At 43.0% G+C, this 27453-nt stretch overlaps 1 long non-coding RNA gene across 3 annotated transcripts; it reads left to right on the top strand.

The window, feature by feature from the left end:
- The first annotated feature begins 334 nt into the window (after positions 1-334).
- On the top strand, positions 335-20488 carry LOC123393392. 3 transcript variants are annotated; one of them, XR_006608164.1, is made up of 5 exons: positions 335-717; positions 10734-10918; positions 17462-17653; positions 18324-18386; positions 20271-20488. It is a non-coding gene; the product is annotated as an uncharacterized LOC123393392 (long non-coding RNA). The 3 variants fall into 3 exon arrangements; XR_006608165.1 differs by lacking the exon at positions 20271-20488 and adding an exon at positions 18498-18902 and having other exon boundaries at positions 335-569; XR_006608163.1 differs by lacking the exon at positions 20271-20488 and adding an exon at positions 18498-18902.
- The last annotated feature ends 6965 nt before the right edge of the window (positions 20489-27453 follow it).

Below are 27453 nucleotides of genomic sequence, written 5' to 3'. Positions count from 1 at the left end.
GATAAGCTTTAAGAAAAAATAAAAACCTCCAAAATTTGATTTGTGTGAGGCCTGCTTTAGATCCATGATTTTCCTTGGAGTTAACCCAATGATCAGTGACCCTCGTGGTGTAGGCAAGTTCACCACCATCAACAAGCAAATCATTCTTCTGTGTCCTGTGCCTTCGGTCTGATATTTCTTTCTACTAGAGAGCAAGAACATTTAGTCCCAAAGCCTATAGAAGTTGGAGGTTGCCTAGCAACATCATTTCCAGTACAAGTTTGTGGCTTTCTAAGTGGGGGAAGGGGGGAGGAAGGAACTTCTTTTCCCTCTCAGCTTCCTGTAAGCCTCTTGTATTCTCTTATTAAGTCAATCTCCGCCTGATTGAAAGCATATAAAATGACATCCGTAAAAACTCTTTCAGACAGTCAAGTGTGAACACGAGATGGGATTATTAGCTCTCATTAAAACCCGTTCTAATCCCTGGCTCTTTACTGTACTATCTTTGCAGCCAGGATATGAATCACTGGTCGCCAATTTCTGGTATATTCTTCTGCAGCAGACAGAACTGCAAATGTCAGCCCCAGCAAGTGAGTGAAGCGAACCCCCCTCAAATTCTTTTGTTCTTCCTTCTGGAGATGAATGGCATCTGTTTTGGAGCCTGTTCTTGGCGCCCTGTTCCTCACTACGAAGTTGGTTTTCTGGAATCTGTATTTGTGGATGCCTCTCCATTTCCCAGTGAGTTTGATCTAGCCAGTTTGTTTGTGTTAGCTGTTACGACTCATTCTATCTGTCCGGCCACCTTAACTTTGTCTCCGTATGTTTTATGCTTTCGAAACCTTTGTGGCATACACTTGCCAAGCCAACGCCGAGAGTTCCATATAGTCACTCGAAAACTGAAAAAAAAAAAAAATTTAACTGTTGAAAGATTCATCTTCACAGATCTCACAGGGATACCTGTCTTGGGATCGGAGCCGCCTTTTCTCCAGGCTATCTCCAGGCTATCTTTTTAAGAATATTTATCTTGGAGGGAGTGTCTCCCTCCAGAACAAAAGGAAGGTTTGTTTAGCTGGGAAAGATAAAACAAATAGCTCTCTCTAGAGCAAAGGAGCAAGTTTACTAAATGCTTATTGCAAATTAGATGGGCTCCTTTTGTTTGGGGTTCTTCTCCTTTAACACACTGCATCGCTTATATAGGCATTTTCCGTCTCTCTTCACCTTCCTGTGGGGACTGGGTCTCAGGACACCCCGCACGAATCTGGACTCTGGCTATTGCAATTCCTCTAAATAATAGAATCCTTTGTCTCTGACTCAGAGTCTTGTGGCTTTTGCCGGCACCTGTGATTTTGTGGTAGGGTAACATGTTGGCTGGAAAGTCAGGTAAAATATCAGATACTGCACAGTACTAATCCAGTTCTTAATGGCTTGGTACTCACTAGCTCAATGTTGAAACATATTTAAGATTAGATACATTTCTTTTAGGGAATGTGTTTTGGAGACCCGAGTTACCACGAGTTTCTACCAAAGGAGGAGCAAGTTGAGTTCTTTTAGTGCAGTTGTGGTCATAACATTTTACTAAGGAAAGAAAAAATTGAGGTCTTTGTTTTCAATAAAATTGAGTTAAAATTCCTTAGCTGGCATTGAGTAGCCAAGAAAATATGGACTTGGCTTACCTTTTACTTCCACATCTGCTCAAAGTTCCAGAAAACTCAAATGTCGAAAGTAACTATTCTACTGTACTAGATGGTCCTTTTCTAGTATTTCTAGCAATGGATGGCATGTTCATGTATTTGGCATCCAAAAAAGCCTCCTAATTCATTAATCTTCCCTGTTATTCATCATCTATATGTAATCATTAGTGTCATAAATATCTCTAGCCTCTTAACTATGTTCCCTATTCTCAACTTTTACTATCAAAACTCCATGCATTCTTCAAAGAATCATTGCAATAACTTCTTCTTTTTTTTTTTTAAGATTTTATTTATTTATTTGACAGACGGAGATCACAAGTAGGATCTCTGCTGTGCAGAGAGCCTGATGCGGGGCTTGATCCCAGGACCCTGAGACCATGACTGAGCCGAAGGCAGAGGCTTAACCCACTGTGCCACTCAGGTGGCCCCATTGCAATAACTTCTTAATTTGTTTCTCCAATTCCTGTGTCTGTTTTTTAAATCCATCCTCCAACTGGACTCAATCCAGTGATCTATCCCAAATACAAAACTGATGCTGCTTGGGATGCCTGGGTGGCTCTGCTGGTTGAGTGACACCTCTTGATCTCAGTTCAGGTCTTGATCTCGGGGTCATGAGTTCAAGCCCTACATTGGACCCTGTGCTGGGTGTGGAACTTACTGAAACAAACAAAAAAAAGTACAAAAAAGTGGATGTGATTTAAAATGCTTTAGCAGGGGTGCCAGGGTGGCTCAGTTGGTTAAGTGACTGCCTTCAGCTCAGTTTATGATCCTGGAGTCCTGGGATTGAGTCCTGCATCTGGCTTGCTGCTCAGCAGGGAGTCTGCTTCTCCCTCTGACCCTCCCCCTTCTCATGCTCTCTCTCTTTCTCTTGCTCTCAAATAAATAAATAAATAATCTTTAAAAAAAAAAAAAAAAAGGAAAAGAAAATGTTTTAGCAGTCTCTCTTCGTTCAGAGAATGAACTCCATGAACCTCAGGATGGCCTCCATGACCTGGCTTTTACATATCTCTGGACTCATGTTTATCTTCTGTTCTGTGGGCGGCAGTATGGCTTGCGACCACGAGCAAGGGCTCTAGAATCTAAGCGTCTGTACTTGCATTCTGTTTGTCTCCTGGGTGCACTGAGTGCCCCTTTAATTAATGCTTGAGTAACTTTAATTAATATATTCTATAACTTAGAATATATTCCCATCTGTAAAGTGGAAATAAAAAGCACTTAGAATAAAAAGTGAACTAATTGTTATAAAACCCTCAGTAAAGGGACTGGCACATAACAGATGTTCTATAACGTTACTTACGATAACACCGGACTGCTTGTTTCCATCACATACCATGTTAGTTTTCGACTCTTTGTCTTGGTCTGTTCTGCTCTCCTTTGCCTAGATTGTCCTCTCCCTCTCCATCCATGGCATAGCAGTTGAGAGCATGGGCACTGGGGTGAGACTGAAGTAGGTTTGGATTCAGGACACTTTGATGTATTAACTGTGTGGCATTGTAAAGAGCTTAGTGGGATGCTTGAAAAATTACTATTATTATCCCACTTGTCCTTCCATATCTAACTCAGGAGAAATCACCCATTTGCCGGTTATTTATTTATTATTTTAAAGGGGGGAGGGAGGGGCAGAGAGAGAGAGGGAGAGATTTTCCTGCTAAGCCCGGAGCCAGACGCAGGGCTCAACCCCACAATTCTAAAATCATGACCTGAACAGAAATCAAGAATTAGACCCTTAACTAACTGAGCCACCCAGGTACCCCCCCCCCCCAAACTCACCCTTCTACAGTTTGTTTTGTGATGCTGGGGTCAGGACTTAAAAACCAGCTTTTCTACTTTGCTGCCAAGTTCCTTGTTAGACTTGACCTATAGGGGGCAATAGAGGGAGATTGCTGTGTGAGAGGAAGAAAAAAGGGACTGTCCCTTCTATGTTTTCTGGGTGCTTCCTTCTGGCTGTCTGCCCCTGTGAGCCAGCCTCTTCACTTTGGCTGTAATTCCTTAGGATTCTCAGCTTACCTTTTCACAGGGCAGGGACTAGGGTGAGGTCAGTGCAGTGTTTGCCTTAGATATACAAAATTCAAGGGATCACCAAAATAGTTAGGAATCCAGATAAATTATTTCCTAATGCAACATTTAAAAAAAATAAATATTAAATGCAAAAAAACTACGATGAAGAAAATATCAAAACTCTATAGACGGGTGCTAGGGGGAGGTACATTATAGCCTGAGGCAAAAAGAAAACTGTTCCACTGGCTTTATTTATTTTTTTATTTTTTTATTTTTTTAAGATTTTATTTATTTATTTGACAGGCAGAGATCACAAGTAGGCGGAGAGGCAGGCAGAGAGAGAGGAGGAAGCAGGCTCCCTGATGAGCAGAGAGCCCGATGCGGGGCTCGATCCCAGGACCCCGGGATCATGACCTGAGCCGAAGGCAGAGACACTTAAGGACTGAGCCACCCAGGCACCCCTAAATATTTAACTTTAAAACAACATTATGAATTTTAATACATCTACTTTTGATTTTTTCAATGTATTTTTCAACTACTTTAATGTTCTAGAAGAATTTGTTATTTAAAGAATACATAAAATAGGATACAGGGGTGCACAATTTTTCCGTTTGCCTCGGGTGTCATATGGTTCAGCACAGCCCTGCCTTTCCACTTACTTAGTTCAGAATTTTATATTAGTTAACCACTCTTTACAATAACTTCTCTCTGTTAAGCCGCTAATGTGATTTCTTGCACCTGAATGGACCTTGAATGATGTGACCTCCAAGTATGAAATGGACTTCTTCCTGTTCTCTTTCCCGTTCCTGAGCACGTTTCCATTGTTGTACCGCGCTCGTTTCCTGTGTCACATGAAATACAGCCCTTCTTCTCCTACGCACACATTCACGTCTTCTTGTGCAAATTCAATACATTCTTCAAGACCCATTTCAAAGGCCATGAAGTCTTTCTTCATTCCTCACACAAGGAGTGTTTTCTCAATCTACCAGACCGTAGAGCCATCTGGACATTCACGCCATCGTATTCTGCCTCTTGTTGTTATTTCTGAACATTTCTTATTTCCCTCCCACTCCACATCTGGGTTTTCAATCTTTGAGGATCAGGGACTGATTTCCTTCTGGTCCTACTCATCCTTGAGCTTTGGGGCACCACATATCAAGAGGATTTGAGGCACAGAGGGGTCACAAAGCCCTGGGTTTCTGCACAGAATTGGAAAGCAAGACTATTAGATGTTTAAGTTCTTTTTCTTTACAGTCTCAGTGCTCTAAAGCTTTCTTCTTCTTCTTCTTCTTTTTTTTTTTTTTTTGGTCATTTCTGCCTTGGTGCTCAATTTTGATCCTTAAAAGGGGTGATTAGCTCCTTGTCCGTTTTTACCCTTCTGAATGCAGGGTGCCATTTAAAAGTCCAGAGCAATCTCTTCCCTGAGTTATAGAGTGATTTCCAGGAAGCAGAAGATCCCTGTGGTACATCTATCCATGGGAGCCAAATTGTCCTGCTGTGAATGGCTTTGTGAACAAGCCATTTTCCCCGCTGAAGAGATGGGGTCCTGGCAGGGTCCAGTAATGAAGGGGCCATGGTAATTGGGACCAGCGGGGATATTCTGCTTACTTCTGTAGCAGTAAAAAAAAAAACACCTTCCACAAAATTGAAACATTAAGAACTGTCCATCCCCAGCCTCCTACAGGCCCCAACTTTGTTCTTTTAGAAAAGTTGGAGCCCACTGAGACTGAGGTTATTTTGTCAAAAGTTTGTATATTTATATAATATAAAGGCAGTATCTTCAAACTGGAAACCAACTCAGACTACAAAAAGAATTTTCCAAAAACCAATGTGCAAGGTCAAGTTTCAGCATCACAGAAGGGGTAATTTAGGCAAACTTGGCCAGCCACAACAGAAGATGGCATATTAAATTACTGCTGTGGAAAAGGAATTTGCATTCATAGACCTCAGGCAGCCCTGGAACGTCAAGTGTAGCTTGAGCTGAGAGCTTTCCCTGAGAAGCTTGCATCTTTATTAGACCTGCTGCTGACCCACTTTAAAGCTCTTTGTCCCCAAAAGGGTAGAAGGAAGGAACAGATAACGCAGGTCATAGAGGAGGGTCTCACACACGGATGTATCATGTTGCCTACTGATGTGCACTGGCTTCCCCAGAATAGGGCATGACTGATTTAATTCTCGACCTACCAGCATTATTTATTGCAGAATGGATAAGAGACCCAAAGTATCACACTGGGTTTCTGGTCCTCCCCTTGGAAAGCTAAGTGGGATTTCTTATAGAGTCGAACACATTTAGTTTCTTTCCTTCATCATAAGATGCTCTTTGCAGTAGCCTAGTATTAGGGCCTATTCAGCCAGAGCAGCCCGACCCTGGTTGAACTGCCATTTTGCTGTAAAGCTTAAATTGACCTTGCCCCTCCCCCCACCCCTGCCAGGGGAACTTATTTAAAAGCAAGTCCGGGAAACCAGTCCCATGTAACAAAGTCCAAGTACAAGGGTGAGTCAGGCCAGGTGGTGGTATTCAATCAGTGGGGGCGAACTCTGTCTCCTAGCTACCAAGGAGTATGGGGCCCCACCCTTTGGGAGCCTTTTGGCGCCAATCCTGAACTAGGTGATAGGCTGGTTCAAATGTCTATTAGGGTAAATTGTAATTCAATTGGTCGCCTACCATCACTGTGGAGTTTCCTGTGTGTGTTACAATTTCATTGGCACCTGTGTGTGGCCAAGCCCAACCACATGGCCTTTGCTGTATAAAAGTCAGTCTGAAAGCAGGGAGGGGTCGTCCTCTCTGTAGGGGCGGCCCCAACCGGTCTGTTTGACGGTCGGTCTGATTCCTGATGCTTGGCGCGAAATAAAGCTTTGCTTGACCTTCACTTTGTATCAGTCTCGCTCCTTTAATCACGGACCCATTATTGGGGTACCCAATTTTGGGGGGAACCAACACTAGTGTACGTAAAGGAGACCTATATACCTAGAGACAACCAAAGAAGATAAATCCATATCTCCCTAGCTCAATTTCTCTCTTATTTTACTTTTCCATCCATCCATCCACCCGCCCATATAACAGTTACTGAGAGCATTCAGGGTGTTAGCTCTAGACAAGGAGCAGGTAGGTAAGACGGGCAGGAAATGATAATCCCTGCCCCCAAGGAACAGTCTTCTTCTTGGAACTTTCCAGCCTCAGGTCAGGACCACACCCCCAGACATTTGGAAGTCTCTCTTAAAGTGATTGCTCTCAAAAGAGAAGCTTTAGATGTCCTTCAGGAACCCAGCCAAAGCTTCAAAAATTTGAACTGGAGAGTTTTCACACAAAAACTATAGGTGCTTTTTAAAATATCATAAACCTTATCTTTATCTTTTTTTTTTTTTTAAAGATTTTGTTATATTTATTTGACAGAGAGAGAGATCACAAGTAGGCAGAGGCAGGCAGAGAGAGAGAGGCGGGAAGCAGGCTCCCTGCTGCACAGAGAGCCCCATGCGGGGCTCGATCCCAGGACCCTGAGATCATGACCTGAGCCGAAGGCAGAGGCTTAACCCACTGAGCCACCTAGGTGCCCCAACCTTATCTTTATCTTTAAATCCAAAGAAAAATCAGCGGTTTCAACCAGGGACAATTATGCCCTCCAGGGGACATCTGCCAATGTGTAGAGACATTTTTTATTGCCATGACTAAGGAGGGGGTGCTAGCCGCCCCCAGTGGGTACAGGCTAGGGACACTGCTAAGCATGCTACAATGCACAGAACAGTACTTCCAGTGAAAACTTAACTGGTCCCATATATCCATAGCGCTGCTTGAGAAACCCTGTTTTCATTTTTTTAATTAAAAAAAAAAGATTTATTAGAGACTGAGCATGAGTGGGGGGAGGGGCAGAGAGAGAAAATCCCAAGCAGACTCCACGCAGAGCCGCAAGGGGGGTTGCGTCTCACAGCTCGGAGATCATGACTTGAGCCCAAAGCAAGAGTCCACATTCAACCAACTATGCCACCCAGGCACCCGAAAACCCTGTTTTTAACCAGTACAGCCATGATAACTTGGTTTTTTCTTTTTTTCCTATTTTAAAGCAAGATAGATAACTCTATGTTGAAAAACAGTATTATCCTGCTGAGTTCATAATTTACATTTCACATGAACAATAAGTCACCATTAGAATTTACATTTACCTTGCCTATAGAACTTGATCTTTTCAACAGCCTTTCATGTATCCCATCCAAGGCTGGGAAAACATATTCTGGAACCTCAGCATTGTGCCTGACTCCAGCTTGCCGGTAGGCAACCCCCTTTGATCTTTAACTTCCTGTCTCTAATGGCCTCGACCGACAGACGTTCTGTGCTTCTGCCTGTTCACCCCTCTGCTTCTTTCTCCAAAAAGTCCTGGAAGTTTACTTTCTCTACTTGAGAGAGAGAATCTGGAACCAAAAAGTAAGGCTTAGTCAAGGTCCCTCAGCAGGGTTTGCTCATGGGGCTCTCTTGAACTGGGTGATTATTCACTAGCCCCTTTGGCGGAAATGTAAGGCCATCGCCTATAGTCCACCCAAGTGTGTGAAGGTTAAGTACCGTCAGGCAGGTGATTTATACTTGCTTGTTTCCTTTAAAACTGCTGTGGAGGATGAAAAGAGCTTTCAGCTAGGACAACCAGGAAAGAACGCAAATATTTTTAAAACTCTATTGTATTTTTCTCCAAGTATGAAAATATTATTCATTTAAAAGGTCTGTGTGCTCTGGGAAGCGTGGGTCAAGAATACAGTTTGGTGAAGTCATTAACTCCTCACAATTTGATCAAACAAAAGAGTCTGGCATTGCATCTGTGAGGAATCCTAAGAGCTGAATGATCGATCCAAGTCAAAGAACCTGGGCTACAAAAAAAGGGCCACGATGTCTAATGAGGAATGTAATAGATCACCTGTCAGGACGTTTCTAAACAATGGCATGAAAGGACTTAGTTTGGTTTATAGAGATAATAAATTAAAGTGACAATTTTTTTTTTAAAGATTTTACTTATTTATTTGTCATAGAGAGAGAAGCGAGAGCGAGCACAGGCAGACAGAGTGGCAGGCAGAGGCAGAGGGAGAAGCAGGCTCCCCGCCAAGCAAGGAGCCCGATGTGGGACTCGATCCCAGGACGCTGGGATCATGACCTGAGCCGAAGGCAGCTGCTTAACCCACTGAGCCACCCAGGCGTCCCTAAAGTGACAATTTTGATAAAAGTAATGGAATTCCCAGTTTAGTGGGCCAGTTACTTGCTTTCCTTATTCAGGAGGGAAGAAGTTATAATCTACAGTATATATAGATCAAGTGGGGCGCCTGGGTGCGTCAGTGGGTTAAAGCCTCTGCCTTTGGCTCAGGTCATGATCTCAGGGTCCTGGGTTCGAGCCCCACATCGGGCTCTCTGCTCAGCAGGGAGCCTGCTTCCCTTCCTCTCTCTGCCTGCCTCTCTGTCTACTTGTGATCTCTCTCTGTCAAATAAATAAATAAATCTTAAAAAAAAAAAAAAAGCACCCTCCCTTCTTCCTTACCTTCCTTTCTTCTGAGTTTTCTTCTTTTCTTTCTTTTTGTGACCGCCACTGTCCAGACACTACTTGGAGTTAAAGACACGGGGAGAGTAGTCCGCATTGCCTGCCTGACCTGCTCTGTTCAAACCCTGACCCAGGTAATAGGAGCTTTGTTGTTGGCGATCCCACAGAGACGTGGAGCCTGAGCTGGTTAACTATTTTTGCAGCGCCATTTTGTGTTGAGCACAACAAAATATTTGCTCGCAGTTACTGCGGTAAAAGGTGATTTGGAGATTTTAAAATTCAGTAACTTAATCTTTGGAGATCTTCACGTCATCTCCTTCCCTTGGCATCTAGGACTGATCTATGGTCTCATCTGGACAACCTGATTCAGAATTAAGTTACATAATCTATGGAAAGATCACCAGGTTTTTTTGTTTTTTATATTTTTTATATTTTTTTATATAACTTTAAAATGCAAATGAATTTTTAATAGTGAATAAATTTGATTTAGGGGTAAATATATTACTCTTTCCTGGGTTATAATAATCCGAGTGCCTAATTTCATGACAAAACAACTCAGCAACCAAGGGTGTTTCTTAATTATCCTTTCATTGGAATGTTGCCTGCCCTAAATTTTTTATGCTAAAAAAGGATATATTTAGTCACTTAAAGATATGCCTTCTAACCGTGGCTCCCCTAAAAGCTAAATAACTTAATGATGCTTTTTTTTTTTTTTCGTTTGGCTGCAGACAGCAATTCATAATCATTTCCTGTTAAAAAGCACGACTTTGTGTATCAGAATAAAATTTAACCCAAGGCATAGACAATCAACAGGATATGCCCAATGATCCAACAATATGACTCAAAGGAAACAAAGGCCAGGGGATTTCTGTCATATATCACATGTAAACATTATCATTCCGGAAGGTAGCTTCGTGGTTCTTCAAAACAATCTGGAATTATGGGGGGCCTGGGTGGCTCAGTCGGTAGGTGTCCAACTCTTGCTTTCGGCTCAGGTTATGATCTGGGGGTTCTGGGATGGAGCCCTGTGTTAGGCCCCGAGCTCAGGAGCGGGTCTGCTCAAAGACTCTCTCCCTCTCACCCTCTTGCCCTGTCTTTCTCTCTAACATAAAGAGATAAATCTTTTTTTAAAAAAAATTAAAGTGAAATAATCTGGAATTAGATAATATAGGCCAATTTTTATCTGTTTTTTGTTCAAATAAATCCATAAAACCAAAAGTTCAAAAACCAAAGCAGACAGATGCCTGGGTGGCTCAGTCATTAAGCATCTGCCTTTGGCTCAGGTCGTGATCTCAAGGTCCTGGGATGGAGCCCTGTGTCCAGGCTCCCTGCTGAGCAGGAGCCTGCTTCTCCCTCTCCAACTGCCCCCTGCTTGTGTTCCCTCTCTTGCTCTGTCAAATAAATGAATAAAATCTTAAAAAAACACCCAAAAAACAGAGCAGAAACTCTAAAGTCATGTGGCAACAATAGTCACAGTTGACATTGAATTGGTATAGACAGACACTAAGTTATATGTATATGTTCATAAATTTTTCAATTAATTAATCAATTACAGGGAGAAGACTCACAGTTCCAACACAGTCTCCGTGGTCTATCAATTTAAAAAAATATTAAGAACCACGTCTCTGAACATCTGTGTGGTAGCTGACATTTACCACATTGACACTAGAACGTCAACTCCAAACGGGCACGCATCTTGTCTATTTCGTCAACTGTTCTATCCTCAGTACCTGGAACATGGTGAGTGTCCAATAAATACTTGTTACGTGAGAAAACGAATCACATAAAAGCATTGGAAGATCTCAGTGTTCTATTAAGTACCTAAACAAAGACCAAATTTAATTCAATAAAAATTAAATGTTGTTGATCTCTTTTTTTTTTTTTAAGTGGTAATCCAAATCTGATTAAGGTTAATTATGCAGAATATTCAAGAGACTAAAAACCCCAATTTTGCAAATATTTGGCTGACCGTTTCTCCACTTTTTATTTCATCCATTGGCTCATGTTGTCCCAGAAGGTCTCGTCAATTTTTTTTTTTTTTTTAAAGATTTTATTTATTTATTTGATAGAGAGAGATCACAAGTAGGCAGAGAGGCAGGCAGAGAGAGAGAGAGGAGGAAACAGGCTCCCTGCCGAGCAGAGAGCCCAATGCGGGACTCGATCCCAGGACCCTGAGATCATGACCTGAGCCGAAGGCAGCGGCTTAACCCACTGAGCCACCCAGGCGCCCTTGTCAATTGTTTTCAAGTCTGGACCAGACCCGTGGTTTTGTCTCCGCTTCCTCTTCCCGTTGCCTTCGGAGTGCCTCCTTGTGGCACAACGTCTGAAATTTCATTCACTTATCCACTTAACTCGTTGGTAGCCTAAGGCTGTTTCAAGGGTTCAAGGACATTTTTGGGTTTTTTTTCCTAACTTCTGCACTTACCTCTTTTCTTATCCCTGGGGGACGTTTGGTGCCACAATTTTGGGCAATAAAACATGCACTTTTTTTTTTTTTTTTAAGATTCTTTTATCTTAGAGAGAGAGAGCATGAGGGCAGGTAGAGGGAAGGGACAGAGAGAAAGAGCGAGAGAGAGTCTTAAGCAGACTCTGTGCTCAGCTTGGAGCCTGATTCGGGGCCTGGTCTCATGACCTGGAGATCATGACCTTATCCAAAACCAAGAGTCGGACGCTGGACTGACGGCCCCACCCAGGCACCCCAGCATGTACTTTTAATAATTTGAAGATTGAGAATGCCAAGGGAATGGTATGTCTGTATAAGCATATTTTAAAATAAAATGTAGTTGTTTTCTTAAAAAATAAAGTTCTTGATTTTTTTAATTTTAAAAATCAAATAGTAAAAGATAAAATAATACCATTATAGAGATGATAAAAGAGTAATAGTACAGAAGATTAAAAAGTAGATGTTAAAATACTCCATGCAAATTGTTTAGCCTTACTGCCGTGTCGTGGAGATGGTGAACACTAACGCAAGTTCAGAATCAGTGTATTGAAGGGGGTATAGGGAAGAAGCAAATTGCAAGACCGTGAAAAGTATCCATTCCTTCCATACGGAGCCAAATTTATTTCCCCCCACAAGACTACTAATAAACTATTTGGTCTTTCACAGCCTCTGGGTTATCTGGTGAATTTCATGGTTTTCAATGAGCTGGTTCTACCTTAGTTTATGTTTTGTGTCATTTCCATTTAAATTGATTCAAATTGGCGCACCTTGAGGTTTTCACTGTCAGGAGCTGCAGAGTCCCCAAGAAAGTATTTAACTTTCTATAAACCATGGCAATGGCCACAAGGATTAACTTGATCATTATCCAAAAAAGAGACAAAGTCACATAGACTCGGGACTTTTGTACATCTCTGCTAACATCTTTTAATAGCCTGGTACCATATAATACTGTGTTTTAACCTTTTACTTTGAAATAATTTTAGACTTACAAAAAGGCTCAAAAATAGTACAGAGCACTCCATATACCCTTCACCCAGCTTCCATGAATGTTAACATCTTCCATACAATCACTGCAGAAATTATCAAAATCATGAATATGGTACTGTTTCAAGTTTAAAATAATGTGTCCCAGCTGATGGTGCCATTATTCTACCTGTCTTTCTCCTCTCATTAAATCTTACTTCTCCACTCCAGGAAAGGTAAAACGAAATTCTGGAAAGGGACCTACTCCTAACAGGAAACCCTGGGGAATAGATTCATTCTCTAGCCCTGTGCTTGTTTTAGATGGATTCTTTTTTCTTAATGGTACGGGATCTGCAAAGCCAGATGTCAGTGTTTTAGCCCAGGATTCAGAATAGTGGCTTGCTCCTTCTGCATTAAGGACTCAGAATATTCTTCTGAGGGGCTTGTATCAATGACCCAAATCTCCACCTCGTGCCCATGCATACTATCTAGTTAAATTAATACCATCCTTTTCAGTTCATACCGTTCTTTTAGAACAATAAACTAAATCTGTATCTTGGAGGTAATAATGTTCAGCCTAGACATTTATTTCAAGGTGATTCCACATTCTAGCCTCTGGTTTTAGTGATTTTCTTAATGCTTCCATTTGGTGACTATTTCAAACTTATGGTCCAGAGGAAATACAAATATTTCTTTATAACAATTTTTTTTTTTTAAAGATTTTATTTATTTATTTGACAGAGATCACGAGTAGGCAGAGAGGCAGGCAGAGAGAGAGAGAGGAGGAAGCAGGCTCCTGCTGAGCAGACAGCCTGATGCGGGACTCGATCCCAGGACCCCGAGATCATGACCTGAGCCGAAGGCAGCGGCTTAACCCACTGAGCCACCCAGGCGCCCTCTTTATAACAATTTTTAAAAACCAAAAAGGCTCATTTGAAGCGTCCTATTTCTAGCATATGGGTTCGTGTTGGTGTGGCTCCCAGCCTGGTTTGTGGTGCGCGTGCGCCTGTGCGCATCCTGGGAATGTGAGTGACCTAAGGGAGATACTGGTTTGCGGTCAGTGTCGTCCTTCTCTGCTCTTTGCCAAATCGGTGGGAAACCCAAGAGTGATTTTGTGTTCTCCATGACAATAGACAAACCCCTCCTGGGATATTCTTCCTTGGAAAGTTCAAGAAAAAACCTTTCTAAGTTTCATGTTCACCTGTCCTGCTCATAGAGGTTTGTTGGCAGGAAGTGCCTTGGTTTCCTTTTCTCTTCTTCTCTCTCTCTCTCTTTTGGAAATATACTTGATACATGTTATTTTTGTCTCAGGTGTCCAACTTAGTGATCCAACAATTTCTTAGGTGCTTGATTGACGAGAAGAAGGAAAAAGCCAAACATGAAAAGCTCAAGGATCAATTTGCTATTCAGATTGGAAAAGATTTATTTGCAGAAGTCATTTGTAGCATCTCTAAGATCTCTCTACTTACCCTACCCTACCACTCCCTCCTCATTCAAAAAAATAAAATAAAATAAAATAAAAAGGGAAAGAAACCCTTTGCGGTCTGTTGTCTGCATTGTTTAAAAACCCACTGGAGCCTCACTGTCAGTGAAATGGTTAGAAATCACTGGGTTGTGTCCGGAAGGGGCAACCTGTGCCTCTGGCCCATCTGAATTTAATCTAAAAGGGCTCCACACTGGTAGTTGAGAACAGATAATTACTGCATTAAGTTTTGGAATGTCCGCAACACTCGAGTTGCTTTCTGAAAGGATCTAACGAGGCCATTTGTGCCCGCCAAGCTTCAAGACAGGAAACCTTATACTGGTTGTGGGTAAGATCCAGCATTTTATCATGCGAAGATAGAGACTCAGCCCCTGCGAAGCCAGAGTAAATATTCTTCAAGCCTTTGGCGGGTCTACAAGCCCAGAAACCTTCTCTCCATCCTCCTGAAAACATTGCCATCTTTCACCAACATTTTTTTCTTGCATTAGTCATGTTATTTTCTTTCCCTTAAGTTAATCCACTTTTCCATAGGAAAATTAAATAGAGGTGTCTGTGCAGTGAGCCATATACATTTGCCAGACTTATCTGTAATTTTAGGAAATTTTAAGGAACAGTTTAGAGGATGGTATAAAGCAAAATAACAGGCAGGAGACACTGGATTGGGAAAAGTCTCTGTGGATGTTGTCAGAATGGGGAAGCCAGCACAGGCAACACACACGGAAACAGAAAATCACGTAGTTCTGTGTCTGAAACCACAAGCAGCAGGATGCTTTATCATCCATTCCCATCCTCGAAATATTTTCATCTTTTCGCCTCTGGGCATTAAAATGCAACTAATCCACTATCCACAAAACCCATTAGCATAAACAGTAAAAAAAAAAAAATGCTCAGACAACACAGGGCTGGCTTTGCAATTAGTTTAGTAAAATGTAGGTACAATGAGAATGCCGGTGTCAAAGCTGTTTGCTTGATAACAGACTAAACCGTTTCTAGACGTTCATTCTAGGTTCCTTTCTATCTGCCTACTGTGCTTTTCCTTTCTTTAAAGGAAACATCTGTGTTCTGTTCCTTTCTTTTCTTTTCTTTCTTTCTTTTTTTCTTTTTCTCTTTTCCTCAAAGCTTTCTGAGGTTAGGATTCTGCCTACTGTCTAGGACAGGAAAAAGAAAAACTTCCCTCCAGCTGTCCTTTGCGTGAGAACATTCTAATTGTTTCTCCCGCACAGAAGCACTTGCAGCCTTGAAAATGATCGTCAGGCAGAGGTGATGGGCTGCCTGGCCCTGGGGCTTTTCGGGCATCCCATCCGCCTAGGTAACTGCTGAGAGGCACGCCTGGCTGAAGGGCAAAACTGAGAATGCAGGGCGGGGACAGGCCAGGGGTCTTACCCCCGGCCCCTAAAATCCACGGTGAAACTGCCGCTTTATTTTAGCTAAGATACCACAATTCTTCCTTAAACCTTCTTCTGGAAAGAAGCGGGGAGAAATACCACCATGTTATGTATCTCCCTCATCACCTGATTGCTCCTGAGGTTTTGCCTGTTAGAGAATAAAATCATTAAAACCCAAGGATATTTAAATTTTTTTTTCTGGCAAATTTTCTGTCCTAACCTGGCTTCCTTGGCCCCTTTACCAGTCGTACACTCTTCTGTTCACCACAGTGAAAACTGGACCCGTAATGCATTCTCTTGACCCCACAAAATCATAGTGACATAGTGAATGCTACCGGTGACGGGGTGGGGACTTTCAGAACAGGAAGATATTGTAGGGTAATCTTCAAATCCCATATCTGTGTGGCCTATTAGAGAGGTGACTTTCTATTTTACCTTATCAGCACCTTGAAGTTAGTCTTTTTCTGATATAATTTGAAAACAACACATAATGTATTTATACAACGTGGCTGTGGCATTTAAGATGAATTCGATCTTGGCAGTCCAGCATTGTGGAAAGTGACACACACCTTATGCCATGTGGGATACCCAGGAGGAAGACCAAAGGGTACTTTTGGACACCCTCTCCGACATGGGCCTCCTGGTGATTTCCCTAAGTGCTGTTGGGAAAATTCACTTGGGGGCGGGTGCACTCTGCACTATGCCAGCTGGGAAGGATTTTAGGGAGATAAGGTAGAAGTTTGCAGAGCCCAGACTTTAAGGGAGGGCATTACAAGCTCTAATATGGAGTCTTAAGGGGAAAAAAAAAAAAAAAATCCCAAGACAGGTCTCAGGGATTGCTGGAGGTTAAGAACAGACCAGAGTCCTGCTCACGTTCTGTGGGTAAGTCACCTCAGGACACAGGGCTTGGTTACCGCCTCAGTAAAATAAGGGACCTCTCTAAGAAATCTTTAATGTACCTTTACCTTTACTAGGTCTTTGATCTCGAACATTTGGGCAAAATTTTGGTAACTAGAATGAAAGGTAGCTTGGGAACCTCAGGACAACTTCATTCATTTTTTAAAAAACAGTCATAAAATCAAGCGTAATACACTCCTATTCTCTTAGAGATAAAGATACAAAATCTTAGGACACCTGGGTGGCTAAGTTGGTTAAGCGTCTGCCTTGGGCTCAGGTCAGGATCTCAGGGTCCTGGGAGGGAGCCCTGTGTCTGGCTTTCTGCTCAGTGTGGAGCCTGCTTCTCCTTCTGCCCCTCCCCTCACTCATACTCTCTCTCTTTCTCTCGAATAAATAATAAAATCTTAAAAAAAAAAAAAAAAAAGATACAAAATCTTTAGCCAGAAACATCTTTAGAGAGTGTCATAAGTGCCTGTGGACCAGGCCCTGCATATCCATAGGCCTCTGTTGGGAAAAGCTCAGGGAACAGAGCTGAGGTGTTTTCTGGGAGTCCTATGTTTTGGGGATCACCTTTTGGCTCAAAGAAGAATCTGCTTCCACATACACAGAACTTTCCTGAGTAGCCAAAGTTTAAAATGAGCCAAGAGAGACGAGACATGATTATAAATATACACTGAAATTGGTAAAGTGTAGCTTCCAGAAACTCATCTCTCCTAGACCCATTTCCTTGCAGACGATTTTGCTCCCTCAATTCCTGAAGCTCTTTGGAGAGTCTACACTGTACGTGCCTTCGGTTGAATGCTCCTAACGAGCTTATTTCTCTGAGGTTGCCATTTTTCTCTGTCCTATTAAGTATCTGTATTTCTCAGTGCAATTTGCCGAAGCTTTCATCATAATTTCCAAGCTGAAGTACAATTCTTCAGTAATAGGTGTAATTTTCATGGAACGATCGCTTTCCTTTTCTTATTGTTGGAGCTCTGTCCCTTGATGTGAAAGGGTTGCTGGCCGTCGATAAAACCCTCTGGTTTGGAAGGGTGAGTGAACACGAGGCAGGGAATCCAGAGGTCGTTCTTGGCCACACAAACTGATCAGAAGTCTGTTTCCTCCACCAGACCATGTGTCCACGCCCGCGTGGAGGAAGCCACCATAGGAAACTGATGAAAGCAAAGGCCATCATAGGAAACTGATGAAATTCTACATACGATGAAGAATGTTTAAAACTCTAGTCTGTGACTAGATCCTGAGAAAGCAAAACAAGATACACAAGCCCTGTTGGTACTCTCCAGTGTTTATATGACATTTGGGTAAGTCATGCCCCTTCCTCCCATCTGCCCCCTCCTCAATCCTTTCTTTGCGCTAATTGTCGAACTGTGAGGACCACAGTTGTGCAATTATTCAAACAAGTAGTCACTGAGCAATGGTCATGGGTGAGACACTGTTCTAGGCACTAAGGATTTGTTAGTGAACAAGATAGAAACAAAATCTTGGCTTTATGGAATTTATGTTGTTACGAAAGGAGGGCCGTAAGCACATAAAAGTAAGATGGTGCCAAGGGGAAAAATGATGTGGGGCAGGGTGTAGGAAATGCTGGGGACAGGAAGGGAGTTTACTTTTAACCAGGCCGGGCAGGAACAACATCATCAAAATGATGACATTCCATCAAAGACCTACAGGAGATGAGGGAATAAGGCAAACGGATAACCAGTGTGTTGTGATTTTTGGCCTAAGTAACTGGAAGTGCAGACTTGTCATTTCATGAGAAGGGGAGGGCTGTAGGAGGAGCAAGACATCTGGAGTTTGACGTTGAACACGTGAAGTATGAGATGTCTGTCAAATATTCAAATGGAGAGATCAGGGGATGACAGGGAATCCGAAGTTCAGGGAATGGGTCTATAATGGAAAAATATGAAAAGAAACTGTCCCACCCAAGGGAATTGAGCTACATCCTTGTGTGACCCAATCTTCCATTACCAGGTCATTACGCGAGGCCGATCAAGAAAGAGGAATGGCTGTCACCTCTCCTTGTTCTAATGGAACGTATGTATATCGTTTTTCCTAATATAGTGGCTTTAAAACATGCCTAAAATTTTATGACATGGTTTTAATCAAGAGATAAAGTCTGTGAGCACTCTCTCTGATCTGAGGCAGGTCTCGTGACTTCCTCCATGAACTGGGTACAACAGAGGCGATGTCATGGACATTCTGAGACCGGGGAATATAAGGGCATAAACATTTAGTTTCTGCCCTCTTTTTTGGGACATTCATTCTTGGAACTCTGCCATATGCTATCAGAAGGTCCACGCCATGTGAAGAGGCACATGTGCAGAGGAACTGAGGCTTCTGACCAAACTTCCAAGCTGACAGCCTGCACTAACTTGCCAGCCATGTGAGTGCGCCATCTTGGAAACAGATCTTCCAGCCTTTAGCCGGGCTGCCCCAGTTCATAATGTAAGGGCCTATTTAGCCAGAGCGATTCCATCCGGTTAAACTATGACTTTGGATGACTTTGTTGTTTATACAGTAAAACTTAAACTGCCCCTGTACCCTCCTCTCCCCAGGGGACTTACTTAAAAACAAGTCCGGAAACCAGTCCCAGGTAACAAAGCCCAAATACAAGGGTGGGTCAGGCCAGGTGGAGACATCCAATCAGTGGGGGCGCATACTGTCTCCCTAGCTACCAAGGAGTATAGGCCCCACCCTTTGGGTGCCTTTTGGGCGCCAATTCTGACCAAGGTGATAGGCTAGTTTAAATCTCTACTATAGGGTAAATTGTAATTCAATTGGTCACTTATGTGTGACCTAGCAGGACTGTGAAGCTTTCTCTGTGTTACAATCTTATTGGCCACCTTTGCCTAGCCAGGCCCAACCACATGGCCTTAGCCCTTAAAAGCTAGTCTGTAAGGCAGAGAGAGGTTGCCTCTTTGCAAGAGATGGCCCTGGCTGGTCAGTTTGATTCTTGATGCTTGGTGTGAAATAAAACTTTGCTTGACCTTCACTTTATATCAGTCTCGCTCCTTTGACCATGGACCCATGTGGACGTGAGCCTTGTCCATTGAGCCCTTTCAAATCACAGACCTGTGGCAAAATAAAAATTGTTAGTGTGCAATCACTATTTGGGTTGTCGTGTTAATTGGAGACTTGGAAGGTCCTGAGCGTGGAAGCCCATGTTTGTTTTCTAACCATTGTATTCCCCATCCCTGGCACTGTCTGGGCGTATACAGCAGACATTCAATAACAGTGTGACGTGAGTGAATGAGCCAAGATGAAGCAGCTGTGTCCACCCCATAAACCAAAGGAGGAATGTTTGAGGTCCCTAAGAAAGATCCCAAGTTTGGAGAAAGAATTTAGCCTAGGAAAAACTATGTTTAGGGTGGTTGAAAGTTGTAGTATGCTCTGAGGTGTGTCAAACAGGTCATCCAGGAATACTTAGTTATCCGAGACAGTACTGACAATTAAAGTGATTTACTCCGGAAATCACTCTAAAACCTTTTCAAATGGAGAGCAATGTTAGAAATGAGACACTGCCTGCTGGTTAGCCTCAGGGCCTGTCGGTTGCCAGAAGAGGTGGAGGACAGCTTTTGTTGCTTTAATAGCCCCAACGGATCTTCACATTCTGATTTGATCTGCAAATGTATTCCACAAGTAAATATATATCATCAGGGATCCCTGGGTGCCTCAGCTGGTGAAGTGTCTGCCTTTGGCTCAGGTCATGACCCCAGGGTCCTGGAATGGGGCTCTGCTTCGAGTCTCGCTCCCTGCTCAGCCTGCTTCTCCCTCTCCCACTGTTGCTCCCCCTGCTTGTGCATGTGCAAGCTCTCTCTCTGTCAAATAAATGAATAAAATCTTTAAAAATATATACATATATGTAATCAAAGCAAGGGAATCACATAGTATTTGTGCTCTGATTTTTCCTATGTACAGAAAATCACACCTCTGTAGGACCCTCATATCTATACAGAGGGAAGAAGGAAGAGAAGAGAATCTTTCAAGAATCTTCTGCAAGAGAATTCTCCATGAAAAACCAGCCTCATATAAAATGGTATGTGTAAGGGCCTATTTAGCCAGAGCAATTCCATCCGGTTAAACAGGGATTTTGTTGTTTATGCAGTAAAACTTAAACTGAGCCTGCCCCCACCCCCGGCCCCCCACCCAGGGACTTACTTAAAAGCAAGTCTAGGAAACCAGTCCCAGGTAACAAAGCCCAAATACAAGGGCGGGTCAGGCCAGGTGGACACATCCAATCAGTAAAGAGCTCATACTGTCTCCCTAGCTACCAAGGAGTGTGGGCCCTGCCTTTTGGGCGCCAATTCTGACCAAGGTGATAGGCTAGTTCAAATAGCTACTATAGGGTAAATTGTAATTCAATTGGCCACCCGTGTGTGAGACCTAGCATGACTGTGCAGCTTTCTCTGTGTGTTGCAATCTCATTGGCCACCTATGTGTGGCCCGGCCCAACCACATGCCCTTTGCCCTTTAAAAGTTAGTCTGTAGGACAGCGAGGGGCCCCTCTCTGTAAGGGGTGGCCCCGACTGGTCGGTTTGATTCTGGATGCTTGGCGCGAAATAAAGCTTTGCTTGGCCTTCACTTTGTATCAGTCTTGCTCCTTTGATAACGGACCTAACAGTATGTACAGTGAGGCCAAAACTAGTCTCTCTTTTTTCATTTCAACTTGGCTGTATGCAACATTATCCAAGCCCCCTTAGTCCTGTGGCACTTCGAGAGGACACTCACACATACTATTGATGAGGGCGGGACTTCCTTTTTTGAAAATCAGTTTGATATTATGGATAAAGAGGTAAGAATTAAAAATACCCTTCTACTTCTCAGACACTCCCTCGAGGAGCTAACACTTACATACCCTTTACTCCATGTCAGACAACGTTCTGTTCTCAATGCTTCATATATATTAACAGATTTAATTCTCGTGAGCACTGTATGAAGAACTATTATTATCTTATTGTACAAATCAGGAGATTGAGGCTGAACCTGACTCGTGTGGGCATTCTTGAAGCAGATGTTAAACCAGCTTTTATTAAAAAGCCAAAACTAAGCGACACATTGATTTGTGGTCAAAGATGTTGGTTTAAACATTGTAGTAGTATAAAATTTCCCAAGAACGTAGATTAAATATCCTTATGTGGTCTCTAAAAATAGCTATGAAATTCTTAGGTGACATGAGAATATGCACCTATTAAAGCAAGTGGAGAAGCAGGAAATAGGTTCCAGGATATGAAAAAAATAGCAAGTGAGGTAAATCCATGTGACTTAAGAATACTGAAAGTATATGTGTGAAAGTATTAATAATTCTGTCTGGATGGGGGGATTATGGGTGAATCCTTTTTTCTTCCTACATTCTGTGTTATCTATAGTTAGCAAGCATAGTGTTTGTAATCACAATGTATATTATTGAAACAAAGATAGGGGTCTGGGCCTGAACTCAGGGAAAGATCTAAGCTTAAGATTTATACATGAGTTATAAGGAATATTTTCCATGCGGCTGAGGTTACTTAGGGACAGTGCATAGAAGAAAAACGTGAGGACAGAGCCTTGGGGGCCACCAACATCTAAAGCCACAATTCTTACGACCTTCCGTGGCTTATATAATCACTGAAGGATGTGCTCATTCAAATGAGGAGTCCTGGGTCTCCAGAGATTATCTAAGTAGATCCAAGATGGGATCCAGGAAATTGCAATTTTTCTGGCAATGATTCCAGGTCATTCTGATACGGGAGGGAGAGCCTTTGAGAAACACAGCTCTGAAGACCAGCACTCCAGGGAGGACTTGAGGAGAAAGAAAACCAGACAGTCATGGCCAGGAAGCCAAAGCATTTTTGAGGCAATAAATGTAAATCAAGTTTTTTGTTTGTTTGTTTTTTTAAACTTTATTTTTTCAGTGTTTCAAGATTCATTGTTTATGTATCACACCCAGTGCTCCATGCAATATGTGCCGGTCTTAATACCCACCACCAGGCTCACCCAGCCCCCACCCCCTCCCACCTTGTTTTATGCAAAACAAGTGAAAAGAATATTGTGAGGGGCGCCTGGGTGGCTTAGTCGCATCTGCCTTCAGCTCAGGTCCTGATCCCAGGGACATAGAATGGAGCCCAGCCCGAGTAAGGGTCCCTGCTCAGAGGGGAGTCTACTTCTCTCTCCCTCTGCCTCCTCCTCCAGCTCATGCTCCGTCTCTCTCTCTCTCAAATAAATAAAATCTTAAAAAAACAAAACAAAACCAAAGCACACTGTGATTTAACAAGTGGTTCTCCACCCTGTGCTTGCATATAGAAATCACCTGGGGAAGCTTTTCAAACATACTAGTGTGGGGATTCCCCATAAACAGTGGTTCAAACTTCCTCTTCAGCATTATGAAGTGGAGGAGAAACTGCGACCTTCAAATTATCTATAAGTAGCCCGCCTGGGTGGCTCAGTGGGTTAAAGCCTCTGCCTTCGGCTCAGGTCATGATCCCAGAGTCCTATGATCAAGCCCCACATCGGGCTCTCTGCTCAGTGGGGACCCTGCTTCCCCCTCTCTCTCTGGCTGCCTCTCTGCCTACCTGTGATCTCTGACTGTCAAATAAATAAATAAAATCCTTAAAAAAATTATCTATAAGTAGAGGAAACAAATAAATCAAAACAAATCCCAACAGCATGCCCACCGCGGGGCTGCGGCGGCCTCCACAAACCCGTGGGTGGGGGCAGCAGTGGGGAAAGGGAAAAGGTCTGAAGATCCTTAGGAGAGACTTGAGAGGAGCCAGGGTCTTTGAGGGGGAAAACAAAACAAAACAAAACAAAAGACAGAACCACGCACGAAATAGAAAATGAAAGACTACCTACAAAAATAATGAACACAGAGGGGGGACTTGGTAGCCTACACCCCCGGCTGTAGACCAGGATCTGCAGGTGGGCGGGACCAGAGGGAGTGACATAGAAAAGCCCAAGGTTCTGTGGGACAATGCAAGGTATGGAGAAAAGGGGGTGTTCCTGGGAGGCAGGGAGGAAAGGGAAACAAGCAAATGAGCAAACATGAAGAATCCCACAGAGAACAGGAAAGACACACTTGGTCCTGGGCTCCCAATGACCCTTACGAAAGAACAGAGCAGAGTAGAGCAGAGCAGAGCGGGCAGAAGAATGTGCTCTTCACCAGGCACCTGGCCATGACATGAACACCAACAGTAAAACAGTTTCTAGACACAATGACTGAAAAGTCAGACACGATGACATTATGAGCAGCATTTCCACGGCTGGAGAAACCTCCCCCAAAAGCAACCATAAAGTTGACGATAACGGCAACAAAACACCGAATCGAATAGTCTCCAATGTGCATCCGGGGATATGGAAAATACCCTGAATCAGAAATACAAAGGTGTTGTAGAGAAATCAAAAAAATCAGGCAGGAATGCAGTGAGAGCTGATTGAATTTAGGAAAGACAGAGGAGAAAATCACAGGGCTGTATCAGTAATAAAGCACAGGCTACTTGGTGCCTGCAGGAGAATGGGTTCAAATAAAAACTTAATAAGGGGCACTGAGTAGGAGACGGAAAACAGTCAAGAGAACGAAAATGAGAAAATAAATTAAAAAAAGGATCGGAATGAGGTTGAAATGGAAATGAGCAAAAAGAGCCCAGAAGCGTGTGCTCCTGGTATCTCTGAAGAAGAAAATAAAATAATGGAACAGAGTATTTAAGACCGCAATCCAAGAAAAATTTCCAGAAGTAAAGAACTGAATCGACACATTTGGAGGGCCCTGGGGGTTACCTAGGAAAACTGCATGAATAATCAACTTGGAATTATTAGACTTTAAAGATAAAGAAAAAAAATCTCAGAGCCTCTAGGCAAAAAACGAAAACACTTAACAAAGGAAAGAGAAGTAGATTGGCTTTGGGTTTCTCAATAGTAACACACAAAGCAAGAAAACAGTGGAGCAGCATTTTCCTGACACTTCAGGAAAAAGAAGCTGTCCTTCAAGTTTCAAGGTCATAGAAAATCAGTTTTGAATGTATTAGAACTTTAGGGATACTGTCCACAAGTGCTCTTTAAATTTTTTATTTTTTAATTTTTTAGTAATCTCTATACCCAACATGGGGCTCGAACTCACAACCCTGAGATCAAGAGTCCCACGCTCCTCTGACTGACCCTGCCAGGTGCCTCCCCCCACATGTGCTCTTGCTGAGGAATTATAAATTTCTAACTGGAGGGTGAGCTTCATCCAACCAAAGATGTCTGGAGACAGAAGACCGTTGGAGAGCATTTCATATATTCCACTACAGAGTTGAGACTAAAATCAGGTAGGATCGGGGCGCCGGGGTGGTTCGGTCATTAAGTGTCTGCCTTCAGTTCAGGTCATAATCCCAGGGTTCTGGAACAGAGCCCCACATCGGGCTCCCTGCTCAGTGGGGAGCTTTTTTCTCGTTCTCCCACTCCCCCTGCTTGTGTTCCCTCTCCCGCTGTGTCTCTCTCTGTCAAATAAATAAATAAAATCTTTAAAAAAATGTTATTTTTAAAAAAACATTAAACATTAATGAACATCAATTAAACATTAATTAAAAAACATTAAACACTGAAAAATGTTATTTAAAAAAATAAAATAAAATCGGGTAGGATCAGGCACTGAAGAAGAATACACGAACATTTATGTCTGAATAAATAGAACTGATTCAACTGGAAAAACGGGAGAGAGGGGAGAATAGGGGAAAAGTAGGGTAAGACCATTCACTGTTGCATCGGTGGCAGGACGGGGTCAGAGCTTATCATTTGGTAAAGACCCCTCGTAAAAGTTGAGAAAAAAGGGAGAGCACTACAAAAATCCTTAGTAAAAATGTAATCACTAGAATGAAAATACAAAGCTTCCTGTAAACCACAAACACGCACACCCAGATGTGTGCACGTACACACACACGTGTGCGTTTGCCGAGAGCCCTCCTTCCGTAGAGACACAGTAAGTATAATACCCTCGGTAATCACAACAGATGACAGGACTGGGAGCAGACACATCAGTCATATTGTAAAGACTGAATGAGCCCAACTTGCCTATTAAGCCAAAGACTTCCAGATTGGCTCACAGAGCAAAAGCCCAGCTTTTTGCTGTCTACAAGTCATGCACTCAAGACACAGCAATTGAAAAAGCTAAAAATAAAGGAAGGGGACCTAGATTTATGAGGCAAATGCAAACAGCAAGACGGCTGGCTTTGCAGTCCTGATACCAAACTAGATTTCAAGCCCAAAGCAAAAGACAGAAACAGAAGATTCAGAAAGACAAAATGGCCCTTGAAAAGATCAAAGAATATCGAACTTTATTCCCGGTAAGATAAATGCAAATGAAAACTATGTTGAGATGTCATTTGTCACCCCATCAGGCTGGTCATCCCGAACTCGCCCCAGATTTCACTGATTTCTGGGCTGGAGAAATTGCCTATTGATTAATCCCCAGACCTTCCAGAGAATCCGTTCAATGCATCTCAAGTTGAAAACCAAGATTAGAAAGCGTTACCATTTCTTTTCATAATGTAGGTATCTATAAAATCTATCTAGTGAGTCTTTAAAATTTTCCTCATCCACTCTGAAATGATCAAAGTTAAAACTTGCAGTTACTGGGATTGAAGCCTGCCAGGGAGTAACGTTAAAACCTTCGAGCAAGTTCAGTTTCAGTTCACCAATGTCCTGTCCTACTAGGACTAACTTTCCCCCATTGGCTCCCTTCTACCAGGCAAAATGGAACCCCTGCTTTTACCCAAACTGTCATACTTTATGTACCTCTTAGAGTTGTCACGTCTAAGCGCCCTTACCAGGAAGAAGGGAGACAGTGATTTTGCTCTCCTGAAAACAGAACACACTCAAAACGAGTTTTAATCGAGTCTATTCATCGAGCACAGTGCTTGATGAAACAACCTTGATTAATTTTCTGTGCTCAGTTTTAGTTTAAAAGGTCGAATCTAAAGCTAAAATGGGAAGTCCACCTGCTTCCAAGCACACTACAGCAAAAACACCAGGTCCAAGCGTTCTTACAACTCTGGGATAGCGACTAGATAGACTTCTCCAGTTAACAATCAAGTCCAGGGTGCCTGGGTGGCTCAGTGGGTTAAGTCGCTGCCTTCAGCTCAGGTCATGATCTCAGGGTCCTGGGGTCGAGTCCCACATCCGGCTCTCTACTCAGTGGGGAGCCTGCTTCCTCCTCTCTCTCTCTGCCTGCCTCTCTGCCTACTTGTCATCTCTCTCTGTCAAATAAATAAATAAAATCTTTAAAAAAAAAATCAAGTCCATAGAGCATGTGGTTCCTAAATGGGGGCGATTTAGGCTCCCCGCCCCCCCCAAATGGCATGTGGTCATGTCTGGACACATTTTTGATGATCACAAATGGGGAGTCCTGGCATCTTGTGAGAAGTCAGAAATTTTCCTAACCATCCTTCAAAGCGCAGGACAGAGCCCCAGAACAAGGAAGGATTCCCTGCAGAGTAACAGCTGAGCCACACTTCAGAAAATCTGCTTTAGAGCTAGCTGTCTGCTTGTCTTAGCTTTGAGCCGGGCCCCCAGGAGTTTTCTCTTCATCTCTTATTTGAGACGGAGATGGGTCTCTCTGAATGTCTGTGTGCCCTCACAATTCTTGTGTTGAAATTGCAATGCCCAAGGTGATGGTCTTGGTGGGGGGAGGGCGGCTTTTGGGAGGTGGTTCAGGTTGTAAGGATCCTTCAAATGGGATGTGCGCTCTTACACGATGTGAAATCTGCAACCTGGAAGGTTCCCCACATGACCAGGCTGGCACCTTGACCCTGGACTGCCGATCTCCAGAACTGGGAAAAGGAAATTTCTGTTGTTTATAAGCAACCGGGTCCGTGGTATTTGTTCCAGCACTACGATCAGATGAGAACAGGGACAAACATGAGGACAGGGGTGCGGCCACAAGATACTCTGGACCAGGTTAGATAGGTCAATGAGGCATTTAACTAGCACGAGAAGATTCGTGTTGACCCTGATTTTCGACTCAGACTTGCAGTGAAGATACAAAGGTGTGGACCTCTGGGGTTAGATTACGTTAGCTTTCTCACCAGACTCTGGGGGGCTACTTGCTCAGCAGGCGGCTGCCATGGAATCATTCACACCAGCACAAGGGCAC

This window comes from Mustela putorius, unplaced genomic scaffold (genome assembly GCF_011764305.1).
Source record: "Mustela putorius furo isolate JIRA1106 unplaced genomic scaffold, ASM1176430v1.1 tig00000832_pilon_pilon_pilon, whole genome shotgun sequence".
Taxonomy (NCBI): domain Eukaryota; kingdom Metazoa; phylum Chordata; class Mammalia; order Carnivora; family Mustelidae; genus Mustela; species Mustela putorius.
The sequence above is the reverse complement of the archived record's forward strand: the minus strand, read 5'-3'. Positions and strand labels throughout refer to the sequence as shown.